Source organism: Arvicanthis niloticus, chromosome 5 (assembly GCF_011762505.2).
Source record: "Arvicanthis niloticus isolate mArvNil1 chromosome 5, mArvNil1.pat.X, whole genome shotgun sequence".
Taxonomy (NCBI): domain Eukaryota; kingdom Metazoa; phylum Chordata; class Mammalia; order Rodentia; family Muridae; genus Arvicanthis; species Arvicanthis niloticus.
In genome coordinates, this window is record NC_047662.1 from 94388900 (window position 1) to 94402845 (window position 13946).

The window sequence follows — 13946 nt, forward strand, 5'->3', positions numbered from 1 at the left end:
TTAAAAACAGTTAAATCAGATTTATAACTCTCTATCCTTTATTTATCTGGTGGCTGGAGGCCGGCAACTTTATGATTTGCTTCTCTGTCTCCTCCTAGCAGGCGGTCTGGTAAATCTCTGTATAAATCCTTGTATTTCTATATTTCCATTTGGTGGTCTAGAGCCACATGACTCAGCTGTACTCTGCTGAGAAACTAGTTCTTCCCCCCACCAACCCCCGATTAAACTATAACATTATGTGTGTGTAATCCATCTGAGAATTTCTCAAATTAGTAGTAGATTCTTGCCTTCCATGTGGCACGCCATCTGTATAAATTTGTATAAATATTTAATATTGTATAAATATTTAATATTGTATAAATATTTAATTTTGTATAAATATTTAAATAAATCCCTAAACATATAACCTAAATATTATTTTAATAAAAATAATAACACTATTAATTAGAGGTTGTAGCATATGATAGTGATATGAATGGCAGAGATGATATTAAGTCAGAGAAGGGATTTACAGCAGCATAAGACTTCCATTGAAGGTAAAATTTTGCATTGTCATTTAAAGCTAGTACATCAAGTAGCCACTGAAATAGCAAAACACAGTTGTTTGGAAGTATAATTTAAATGTCAAGTATATTTAGAAAATGGAATCATACATACAAACAAAACAACAAACCAAAAAAGAGCAAATAAGACACTAATAACAGGATTATTGAATAAAACATATTAATATAAATAAATATATCAAATGTAAAAGATATAATCACCCAAGTGAAAGGCAAATATTGTCAATTTTTCTTAAAAATCAAAGACCCAATTAACTATTGTTTGTGGTTGGCAACAATAAATGTCCTCTCCAAAGAGGTCTCTCCCTGATTGTTAGAGCTGATACATGAGACATCAATTGTATTACTTTGTTGTATTCCTTTGTCGTTATGCAACATGGTACACAATAAGTAAGGTAAAGATATTGTTGAAATGGTTATAATCTAATCACAAGAATGCTTAAAATCATTAATTACTTTATAGCTTCCGGCAAAACAGGAATTTACTGAGATTGAAGTATGAGAAAACCTGTCAGGTTATTGGTTTGAGATGAAGATAGCTACAATGTAAATATTTTAGAAAGCCCCAAGAAGCTAATGACTTTACAGTAGGCAGTAAGAAACAAGGACCTCAGACATTCCAGTCACAAAGAATGAGAAACTGAAAACACATGTAAAACAAATTACTCCTCTGAAAATCCAAGCAGAGATAAGCCTAGCCAACATCTTTACCAGTAACATAAAACTCTTTGCAGGGGATACAGCCCAGCCTGCATAGATGGCTGATTTGTAAAATTGTAAGACAATAAGTGGATGTTGGTTTTTGCATGCTTATCTGTTTTAGAAACAGGACCTTACCATGTATCTGTGGCTTTCCTGGAACTCACTGTGTAGATCAGACTGGACTTGAACTCAGAGATATGCCTGCTTCTGCCTTGGAGTGCTGGGATTAAAGTAATACACCAGTATGCCTGGCACAAATGCGTGAGTCTTAAATCATTATAATAATTCTTTATGCCAAAATATAACAACAAATAACAATATTTTTAAAAATATAGTTGAAATACCAAGAAAGACATTAAAACTCTAAAGATGGGGGAAAAATACACCAAGGTAATGCACTTCAGAATGAAGCAAGTAATGTAGATTCAATAGTAAAAATAGACTTTGGAGTAATCATTTAGCAATGAAAAGGGCATCAACTTATCAGAAAAAAGATTCAATCTTAAACATTGTATACCTAATAGCAGGGTTTCAAAATATGTAAAACATAAACTAACATGGAATTCAATAAAGGCACAATTGTAGTATGATGATGCCCCCTTTCTCAATAATTACACACACACACACACACACACACACACACACACACACACACAGAGAGAGACACAATTCAGGCCCATCTGCCTATGGATGGTACCACCCACTGTTTTCTGGAATCTTCTATATCAGTTAGCAGAAGAATATGACCCACAAACATGTTCACAAGTCAAACTAATGCAGGTAATTTCTCAATTGAAGTTTTCTGTTCTTAGTTCTGTTGACAACTGAAGCTAACCAAGACATCCTGTATTAGATAGATAGATAGATAGATAGATAGATAGATAGATAGATAGATAGATTAGAGATAGAGATAGAGATAGAGATAGAGATAGAGATAGAGATAGAGATAGAGATAGAGATAGATAGAAATAGAGATAGAGATATATCCCAAAGCAGTAAAAATCCAAGATCATTTTAGCAGAAATACTGGGCATACTGATCTAATAAATAATGGTAGAATATATGGGTCAATAAGAAGAGAAAAGGCTTTGCATTAGTATTAGTATTAGTATTAGTATTAGTATTAGTATTAGTATTAACTTATTTACTTTACACCCTGATCATGGCTTTCCCTCCTTCATCTCCTCTGAATCCCTCCCTCTCACCTCACCTCCCCACTGTTCCTCTTTTTAAATTTACTTGAGAGCACTAAAAGAAGTTTTACGCTATAGAACTAATGTGAATAAAATCACCTTTTAAAAAATCCAATGGAATTAAATATTTAAACAATGGTTGAAATGCATCTAGAAAACTTGAACATCAAATAATGTACTTACAAAACCAGAAGTAAAAGCAAAACTCGGGAGTTCAATTTTAAGGTATCTTTAACATCTCAACAGTTAAAGAAAAGCAATTAATAATATTCAACTACTGTTATTCATTTTTAAAATATCAAACTTGGAGCAACTTCAGAATAAAAGTGATAATTCCATAGCTAATATGACTTTGACTTGTGAAAAGCTACCTCTTTTTCCTCTACAAGACAGCGGTGAATGAAGAGTAGCTATTCTGAATGTTTGTATTCAGCACTGTGCTAGGATTCCAGTTAATCATAAAACAAAACAGCAGCAGCAGCAACAACAAAATCTGTAACTCTCTTTATTCGTCAATGAAAAAATAATCTCATGGATTAAAAACATGACTTGCCAGGTTGAGATGGCACATAGCTTTAATCCCAGCACTCGGGAGGCAGAGGCAGGCAGAGCTCTGAGTTCAAGGCCAGCCTGATCTAAAGAGTGAGTTCCAGGACAGTCAGAGCTACACAGAGAAACCTTGTGTTGAGAGAGAGAGAGAGAGAGAGAGAGAGAGAGAGAGAGAGAGAGAGAGAGAGAGAGAGAGAATATGACTTAAATTAATAAGAGGATTTATAGATTTTATGCTATATATTTCAAAATGCAAGAAAATAAATTATACTTGTATATAGCAGTAACAAAAATTTAGAAAATAACAATATTGATGCAGTATCATTTTCAGAGTATCAAAAGTATAATTATTTTCATAATAAATACTGCAAAATAAGTGGAATACTTTACCCTAGTTTGTTTCTATAATGTGGTGACAAAACCTAACTTGGAGGATGAAAGGGATTATCTGACTGATGGAGTATAGTCCACCATCAAGGTAAATAAAGGCAGAAGCTAAGAACAAGAACCTGTTGTCAGGAACCGAAGAAAAGACTGTGGAAAAATGCTGCTGTCTTGCTTGATCCCTGGCTCTTCTCCAGCTATTATTCACATACTGTTCAGGCTTACATGTTTACAAATGGTAACTCCCACTGTCTTTTTGGATCTCCTCTATCAGTTAGCAGAAAAGAATATGATCAGCAGACATGTACGTTAGTCAATCTAATAGAGATAATTTCTCAATTGAGGTTTTTTGTTCTTAGATCTGTTAGGTTGACAACTGAAGCTAACCATGACAACCTGTATGATTTTAAAAGATACAAAAATGATACAGAAAAATTGACTAAAATAAATGGAAATAGATTCAATAATAATAATTAAATATATTTAGATGTTGGTTCTCCTTGAGTTGACCTTTAACATCATCAAACAATTTAAATATATGATATATGATAGATGTAGATAGATAGATAGATAGATAGATAGATAGATAGATAGATAGATAGATAGAATAGAGAGATGGATTGATAGATGGTATAGAGAGATGAATGGATAGACAGACTCCAAGTAAAAGCCTAACAAGGATTTAAAAAATGTCCTTATGATTATAAAAATCATACACAAATACATAGAATAGTCTAAATGGTTTTGAAGCAAATAAAGCTAGATACTAATGCCATGATACATTTTTTATTGTAAAAGTACAATAATCAAGATGAGGCATGGGCAAAAATAGAAAAAAAATAAATGAAACAAAATTTAGCAGAAATAATACAGCAAGATATTATAGCTAATTTTCAGCAAGATGCAGAGGTAACTCACTACAGAGATGTTAGTCTTTTCTATAAATGTTGCTGGAACAGTTGGCTATCCTCAAGCAAATAGATGAATTGTATTTCTAGTTCATATCCCACAACAAAATAATTCAAAGTAGAACCTAGGCCTAAAATATATAAACATTAATGTTCAAGGAAAACATATAAAGAAAAAATCTCTGTGGCTTATGTTTTGATAACTATGTCATAAATACAACAGCAAAATCACAATTTTCTAAAGGAAATTATCCAGGTAATTTTGTGTTTACTCAAATAAAACCCCTCTTTCTATTTATATCAACCATATGTCAATAATCTTACATTTGAAAGGGAACCTATAGTTGTCAGCTTTCAGCTTCATCAAATGAAGCTGCTGAAAATAAAAAGTTATACTGTTATCTTAGTTACATTATACTATTATTTCATAAAGGAATATATAAAGCAAAAAAAATCACATAATAAACACTAGTCCTTCAAACTTAATTAACATATTTATATATTCTTTTTCTCTTATTGCATTCTATTTTCTTTTATTGATTTTTTAATTTTTTCTTTGAGTGATAATAGATTCATTTTTTTGAAATATAGTCTAATTATATGTCTTTGGGATACCCAGTCTCTGGTTCTCGGTTATCCAATCAGTAGAGGACATGAGTTCCTTCTCATGGAGTGGGCCTTAAGTATGTGCATCATACCATACATTGTTTGGTTACTCCCATAAGTTCTGTGCCTCCATTGCCTTAGCATATTTTTCAGGCAGGGCAGACTGTAAGTCAAAGTTTCATGGCTGGTTCGGTGTCCATGTTTTTCCTTTGGAAACTTGCAGAGTACTGAAGAGACCAGAACATAGGGGTGAACAGTCTACGTAGGCACCAGTTTGAATTCTCAGTGTTCAATGAGTTGTGTGGGTGTTGTCCTCACTGTTTTTTGTGGCGAGCAACTCTTTGTCTTTGCATTGGGACTTTCCATAGGATCCTCTTGGCCAACAACTCAACCGAATGCAACCAAGTTCCACCACCAGAAGCTTTGCCTAACAAAAGGAGATGGTCAGTTGAGAGTCAGAATCCCACATTACTGGAAGTTTTCAATAGAATCAGTTCCATACATTCTAGGCAATTTCCACTGTACTAGGTTTTCATTCCATGTCCCAAATGCCCCCCAATTGCAGCCATCTCTCCTAAACTCTCTTTTTCCACAAATCTTCCCCAACCCAAGTACTCTCTCATTCCTACCTGCACCCATCTTTCCATAAAACATATTCTATTTCCCCTTCCAGGGATATCCATGCAGTACCTCTAGACTCCTGTTCTTTGTCTAACCTTAATTTCAACAAATTAAGCTTTCAAAAATAAAATGTTTTACCAGACTATTATTTTATAAATGAAATACATAAAGCAAAATATCTTATAATGAAAACTAGCCCTTCAAATTTAATTAATCTGTTTATATACTTATTTTAACCTTAATGCATTCTATTTCCTTTTTCAGATGTTCTAGAAAAAATAAAAGTGTTTCACTAAACATTAACTTTTCTGAAGTAGGACTGGTTAATTGCCTTCAGATAAATTTCTTAAAAAGATGACTGTACATTTGCTTTTGTTAATCATTGTAAGTGAAACAGAGAGAAGAGGAAGAAAGAGAAGGAGAAGGAGAAGGAGAAGGAGAAGGAGAAGGAGAAGGAGAAGGAGAAGGAGAGAGAGAGAGAGAGAGTCAGAGTCAGACTTCCCAGACACAGCCAGTTATGTGCATCATCAGTCTGGTAACTCTCAATCTTATCAAGTTAGCATGCAAGATTAAACACACTGGATGATGTAAAACAATAATTTAAACAATGACAGTGGGAAAATATGAGTGTTTTCTGGTGTGCTCACTAAACACTGATATTTTTAATGGTTCCACTGATGCTTTGAATTAGTGTAGAGATCTCATCCTTAAGAAAGTACTTTTAATGTGATCTCTGGGAAAAATACATGAGAACCATGACAGAACTGAGGACTGAGAATCTTACTGATGACAGCAGACAGCTTTATTAATGGCAGAGCTGTCTCACCTCACAGGAACCAAGAATGTTTCTTCCATAGATGTAAAACTCAAAAGCAATGGGGGAGAAGCCAGAACCGACTTATAGTTTTGAAAGCACCAAAAAGGGTGACGATGAGAACCAGTAATGAATATTTCAAGCTCAGCAAAGCTGAGTTCTCCCAATTTATGCATACGGGGACTAGAATAACAGCCAAACATAAGTTATTAATAGTCTAAAACTCTGCCTTTATTCCTTCAGAAGACTGGAAGATGAAGAAATTCTAATTAAAATCGGAGAAATGAAAGAATAAAACATTTTTCCAGATTTAGTCAATTCCCAATGGACATACAAGCACACTATGGACTGAAGCATAGCTAATTAAAAGGTAAGTGAGCTTCATTCTAAAAATAAGCCCAGTTCTGCACTCTCAAACAGCCAAGTTTCAAGTTTATAAATATGAACACAGACTGAGAGAAGGTATTCAAAGTCTCTTTCATTTACTCCTCACACAACTAATAAACAATGCATTACAGAGACTATTGTCTAATAAGCTTGAGGATACATATATGAGTTTCCATTCAATAGTCTCTTTAAAAAGCTCAGTAACTCCTACATCTCCCATTTTGTTTCTTTCTCTGTCACTTACACTAGAAAATGTTACTCAAACTGTTGACCCAACTGTAACATTTGTGATTGGCACTCATGACACAGAAAAGCAACGAGGACTGCAGAATTAATGTATACATAAAGAAGAACTCCTGCATGTGCATACTGAAATGTACGTAACATTGATAATGGTCAATCTATACACCAAGAAAGCAACTCTGATATTTAAAGGGAAAATATAAAGTCTTAATTTGATAGTCCTACTCTTGTGTGTTTCCTCAAAACTACACTTTAAAGATTTATATTATAAAACATAATATATTAAATGTTTTATCATAGATTCATTCTTATTCTATTAAAGAGAGGATATGGTAGTTACACACTAATATCCATATCTTTCCCTGTGGAGTGAAAGTAAGTGAATAAGATTTTTTAAAAAGTATCTATGTAATAAGTTAGATAGGATACACTATTTAGGTAATATAAAAAGTGTGTTTTGCATTAGGTATATTCTCAATTATGATAGAAGCTAAAGATATGAAAAACAGAGAATGGCAGTCATATATATATATATATATATATATATATATATATATATATATCAAAGTATACATGTTTCTGAAGTAGACATACTTTAGAATCAAAGACATGGTGGCTTTTCCACAAGTAACAAACAGGTAAACCATCTATAGAAGGCACATATTAGAAGTTAATAACTAATTAGTTTCATTATAACATACAAAGTTATTTAAAGCTTCAATAAGATAGAAGAATGTGGAACTCCCAAGAGTGTTTTTTTTATTTTTCTGTTTATATTTTATGTTTTATTTTGTTTTCTGACTTTGATGGTGCAATATTTGTATAAATAATTTAATAATAGTTTAATGTCCTAATTTGTTATCACTATAATAAACATCATTTTGATGACTTCACCTAATTATAGCTGCAAATGTTTACAACCACATACTTACATACTTACATCCAAACTGAAAAATAAAACACTATTTACAAGGAATATCATTGAAACATAAAGCCCATTTTCTGCCTTTGAATTTGTTAAATTTTGTTACCAAGAGTAGACATAAATACAAAAAGTAAGACATGTAAATAAGTGTAAAATATAATATAAAACTACAAGTCTTAAAATAGCAACAAAACCTTTTTAATTTCATAATAACTCTAGTGGATAGAAAATATATAATGTGTACAGGGCCTGAATAAGAGTGAGTAGCCTTCTATAAGCCTTGGCATGGGGGAACACACTGTCTTTCACACATCTACACTCATATACAGGGACAAATTAAGGATCAAGGCAAAGCCTGTGCCCTGTAGGAACTCAAAGTTGGTTGGCAGTGGAAATGTTTCACCTTCTGATGGATCTCTTGACAGGACCCCATTTCTTCTTTTTTTTTTTTCATTTTTAAAATTTATTTTATATTTTATTTACATTTCAGATGCCATCCCCTTTCCCCATTTCCCCTCCAGAAAACCCCTATCCCATGTCCCCTTTTCCTTTTTGCTTTTATACATTTTTTAAATGTTAATCAAAGGCTTTATAAGTTTGGTAATGCTCAATCAGAAGTGTAACCCAATACCCAACCTAGATATATCAACTATATTTGACTGGTGGAGACACGTGAACATCTGCCTACATTCCCCCCTCTCTTTCTCTTTCTCTCTCTCATCACCTAGCTTCTCCTCTCCTTCATCTTCTCCTCTCCTTACTCTGTCTTTTCCTCTCGGTACTCCTTCCCCCTTAGCTCCTCCTACATATCACCTTTCCTGGAATTCCATCTGGATGCAGTGAAGACTCAGCATCAGAGGCTTATCAATTTACTCTTCCCCCCACCCCTCTTCTAATATCTCAACACCCATAATCAGCTTGAAGAAGTTAAAGAAGAGTCAGCGCCCCTATTCCCTGGGCTTGGGGACTAAGGTGGTTAATATTGGTCTACCTCTCTAGGGAAAAGTAGTAGTTTTGTTGGAACAGGGAGGATTAGCTAGGACTTATTGCATAGCCATAACCTATTGGTAGAAATCTGTATAATTAACATGAAGATGAAGTTATAATTTCTTAAATGGTACAAAATTTACTTTGATTTCAAATTTAAGGATTTCATTGGCATGAGCTTCTTATTGATATAAAAGTGAGATGAATATTGATATGCTCATAGGCATTGTGCCTGCATAACACATTTAGGAATACAAGGCTTAGACCCAGTCCTTCGTTAACATTTTTAACTGATTTGGGACGGTTAGCCTATGAGTTAAGGGACTATAGCAAATTCATGGCTTCGAGTTTATTGTTAGGGTGTTTTCCATATTTTATTTAGAAATAGCTGAGAGGAATTAACAGACAACAGTCCAGGTTACCAATTTCTTCTTAAATGTACGCTCTGCTTTAAAACCACCAAGCTTCACTCTCTGTGATAATTATCAGTCATTATAGACTAAGGCAGCCAAAGCACTGTTGCTGAGGTTGTTGAAAAACTTCTGTCTAGGAATCCATAGATACAGATGCCTGATTGTCAATTTTTTCTCCAGAAAGGAAAAACATAGCTAAAACTAAAATCAACAATTAATAATAAATATCCTAAACCCATAGAATCGGTTTTTGACATATTGTGATTTTTCCCAAATTATGATCTGTTAAAATCTCTTCTTTTCTGCTATGCAAATTGTAACCTGGATTCTGAGTTTTTCTACTAAACATTTTGACAAATTTGTTATTTGTTTGTCTCATGAATACATTAAGTCTGGCTAGAGCAGAAGGTTTGGGTTAGAGAACAGAAGACACTGATTTTGTAAAGACAGACAGTAAACAGAACTATCAAGAAATTCCTAAAAGGATCAAAAGATAAACAAAGAATGAACAAACCGAAAGAATAAATTGTACTAATAAAATTTGATAATGGGGTGTATAAACGACTGAAGAGAGAGTATTGGGCATAACGATACTTGTGCTACTCCTAGGCATGAATCAACAGCGCTTGTAGAATGATTGGCAATGGTAACAGAGGACACAGGGGAGCCAGAAATTACTCCTAGGTTTCTACTGTGAATCGTTTTGAAATCATTTCAATAACTTTTAAATGATCTTCTACTGAACTGAGAGAAGAGAACATCATTAACAGATATTTGAAGCAACTAATATGTTTACAATCCATGCACAGAATCCATAAAAAGAGGTTAGTCATACATTAGGCAAGATGTGTATGTATTTGCTTTCAAACTGAAGTGTTTTGAGAGGAAAATGAGGCGCTTGCCATCTATGCCAGGAAAATAGATATATAAGCAGAATATCCCTGGCAAACTCAAACACCAGGGACCCTCACTCTGGTAGGATTAGGGTATTTATTTGATTCAAGCAAAAATAGAAATCCCTCAGTAGTCAAAACTCTCCCTTCATACAATTACTAAGCCCTGGAAAGAGCAGGAGGAAATCACACACAGACAGTCGCTGAAAGGTAGGGGAAGACAACAGACTACATAGCCACCACAGGATGTAAGGAAATCAAATGGCATGGTGCCTGAGACGTTCCTTACTAGTTTATATTTATTTGCCACAGAGAACTTTGCCAGGACAACTTCTCCACAGTAGTGTTTGATGCTCTGAACTGATAACAGGTAAGAACAAAATAATAATTTATAATAAATCTATAAGGGATTCCTGGACTCAGCAAGTGGGCCCAGGGAAAAGGGAGCTAGCAGAGTATGTGTTTGTATAACTAGAATGGGTAGAAAATACAATGCATGCATGGAAAAATCAGTGTTCCACCTGTGTGATCATGAATCTTCTTGTACACTGGATCCTCCTGCCCTGCAGTAAAGGTTTGCAGCCTGCTCTGATTCCTCCACTGACCCTCTGAGCAGAGAGCTAGTCTTCCACCCAATTTGTTGAATAGTAAAGATATGTTCACACTCCCCAGCTAAGTGACCTTTCCAAGCCAATCAAACCAACTCTATTTCCCATTCAGAAGACCAGAGTACCTTGAGCCCACCTGTAATAGATACATATATGAAGTATTAGAATATGGGGCTAATCGTTACTGTGCTTAACCTTGCCACTACCATATGGTCCTCTTAAGCAAGGTACTAGCAAGACAAAAGAAATGTCACTAGAAAACTGGAGATATAAGGAGGTTTCAACATGAAATTGTTGACAAAGTGTGGAAAAATTGAGAAGGAAAATAGTATTCCTTTCGATAATTGTATTAATGGAAGACAAGGAAAAGTGACATGGGAGGGCAAAACTGCTCACTCCAAAATGATGTTAGACAAAGACAAAAGTCCAAAACAAACATACAAAACCCACCATTGCTATAAGGAACTCATGAAGGCATTGCCTACAAGTGCACCACCAAGTGCCCACCAACTAGCAGGTGGAAAAGCCAAGGTGCCGGCCAGTGAGGCTCACCTGCAGGGTCTATTTGGACAAGGCAGCTGGTCTTTAATTTCAGTCTAATGCTAAAGAGAGAGTGGGAGACAAAATAAGAAAAAAAGAGAAGTGAAATATTCTGACAATGGATGTCTCACTTTCTGCAGAATTCAGAGAACTACACTGGTCTGATTAACATTTCTTTCGGATTGTATGTTCTTAATAGTTGCTGATGGCTGACTCTCTGATTGCACTTTCTACAGAGGGAAAAAATGAGTAAAATTAGACTCTTGGGAAAGCCCTAATGGTACATCTGAACTGCACTTTAATGTTCTAATAATTAGGAGTAATTATTTCTGTATAGTTTTGGCCTGAGAACCCGGCCTTTTAGGCTGTCAAGAGGCAGCAGTGTGAGAAGCTCTGTTCTGTAGTGTGGGTAGCAAAGGAATCTTGGTGATGAAACAGTGTTTCACCAGCATAAGGAATATCAGTTTCAGAGAGGGACCCCAGAGTCTCCTCTCCAGCCACTCCACCAGGATCAGCTGGATTTAGTCTATTTCACTTCCTGGATAATGATTAGGTATTTGTGTCCATTTCTTTCCTCCTTATATTGCATTTCACTGTGGCACAGAATCCTTGAGGGGAAGGGTAGCACTTATCAACTGGAGCATACCAAACTGAGTGAAGGAAAATTTTATCTCATTTTCCTCTTCAGGAAAGTTTTACCACTTCACAATTTCATACTAAGCCATATTGTACTTGGATAACTCTTTTCAAACTGGATTACCTACTTATAATGTGGTCACATTGATTTTTTATAAAGCTTTTTTCATTTTTAACATTCCTTTTTTATTTTATTAAAGATTTTGCAATTTTAATAGTTGCCTCATCTCATGGTGCTAGAGATTTTTTTTAAAAAAATAGTTAAGATTATATATTTCCTTGGTGTCAAATCTGTAGGAAAAGACTTCTGTGAGACTTCAAGAATCAAAGATTGTTAAGGTTATAAGAGCAGAGTTAGGGGAATAATTCTCAAGAGAGAGGGAGAATGTGTGTGGAGCGTATGTGTGTGTCCATATAAATCATATATACATAGGGATACATACACATACATATATATGGTCAGAGTTCATCTTAAGTTTCTAGCTTGTATGGTGGTTCCACTTCTTATCAAACAAGATAAAATTTGATATTGGAAAGACAGGTGGAATTAAAGTCCTTGAAACATTTTAAGTGATCATTTTGCTTGTTAATTGTACAGTTTGTGGTCAAGATTTAGCTTCTTGGGAGCGATGGGGTTGATAAGCTCCATGTCATTCTGAATGGGGCTCAGTGCCCTAAAGAGAACAGTGGAACCTTTCAATCTACTACAAGTTGCCAATTATATTAATCTTTCTTCTCTCCAAGAGGCAAGATGGTATGTGTCCCCAAATCCACCTAGCAACCGAACCGAAAGCATAATGTAAATAATAAGTACCTTTTTGCAATGGACTAAGAGCAAAGAGATGAAAGTCCATGTACTACAGGACTGAGGATATACAGGCAGAGAAGCCTGAACATGAAGAAAGAAAGTTTCCTCTCTAGAGTGGAGTCTCAGATTTTACTGAAGCAAATGCTTAGGTTGTCCTGGTCAGAGTCAGCAAGCCAAGAATAAAAAAAAAAAAAAAAAAAAAAAAAAAAAAGTGTATTCTGAGGTGCTGACAAAGTTTTCTATAAAGCACTCCCTAGGGTTTCTGCTGAATTTCTAGTAGAGGTGCAAGCTGGTCCAGAGAAGAAACTATCAACAAGAAAATCATCAAAATACCAATGCTGGAATTGTCCTAAGAAGCAAGTTGGAGCACAGTACCCTTGAAGGACATCTGTGGCATGGTGCTACAGAATTCAACCTTAATGTGCCTGCCACCTGCAGTGATTCCCAAAGCCCCAGGGCTATATGATTAAACTATCAAAACAAACCACCCCTTGATGTCCCTGATGCCAGTCTGTACCCAACAAAGAAGGTGGGAGCAAAGCTCTCCAGATATGAGAGAGGAACTCTTTCTTTCATCATTGGCACCCTAGCATTATTCAGTTACCACTGTGCCAGCTAGCAAGCAAGACCTGTGGTGCTATTTTATACAAGGCAATGAAGGATCAATCTGGAATAGAAAAGCTGTAAACATATAACTCTGACCAATGCACAGTTAAGAATAAAAATGAATTAACTAGTGTTATACTTTCCTTATGAAGTTTCAATAATATTCAATTATGTACTATCTGAAAAAAATATGATTGTCATAGAATGATTATATGTACATTTTGCAGCAATATATATGATATTTTCCTCGAAAAAAATCCTGGTATTTCACATACATTGGGTTGAAGTACAAGGTAAACACAAATTCCCTTCCTTTCCAAGCCAAACACAACCCTTAAAACATTTATAGTTTCACACAACATGTTAGGAATGATAAGCCATTCATTTGTTTGTTTGTTTTTGTTTTGTGTTTTTCAAGACAGAGTTTCTCTGTGTAGCCCTGGATGTTCTGGAACTTACTCTGTAGACCAGGCTGGCCTCAAACTCGGAAACCTGCCTAACTCTGCCTCCCAAGTGCTGGGATTAAAGGTGTGAGCCATCACTTCACAGTTTGATAAGCC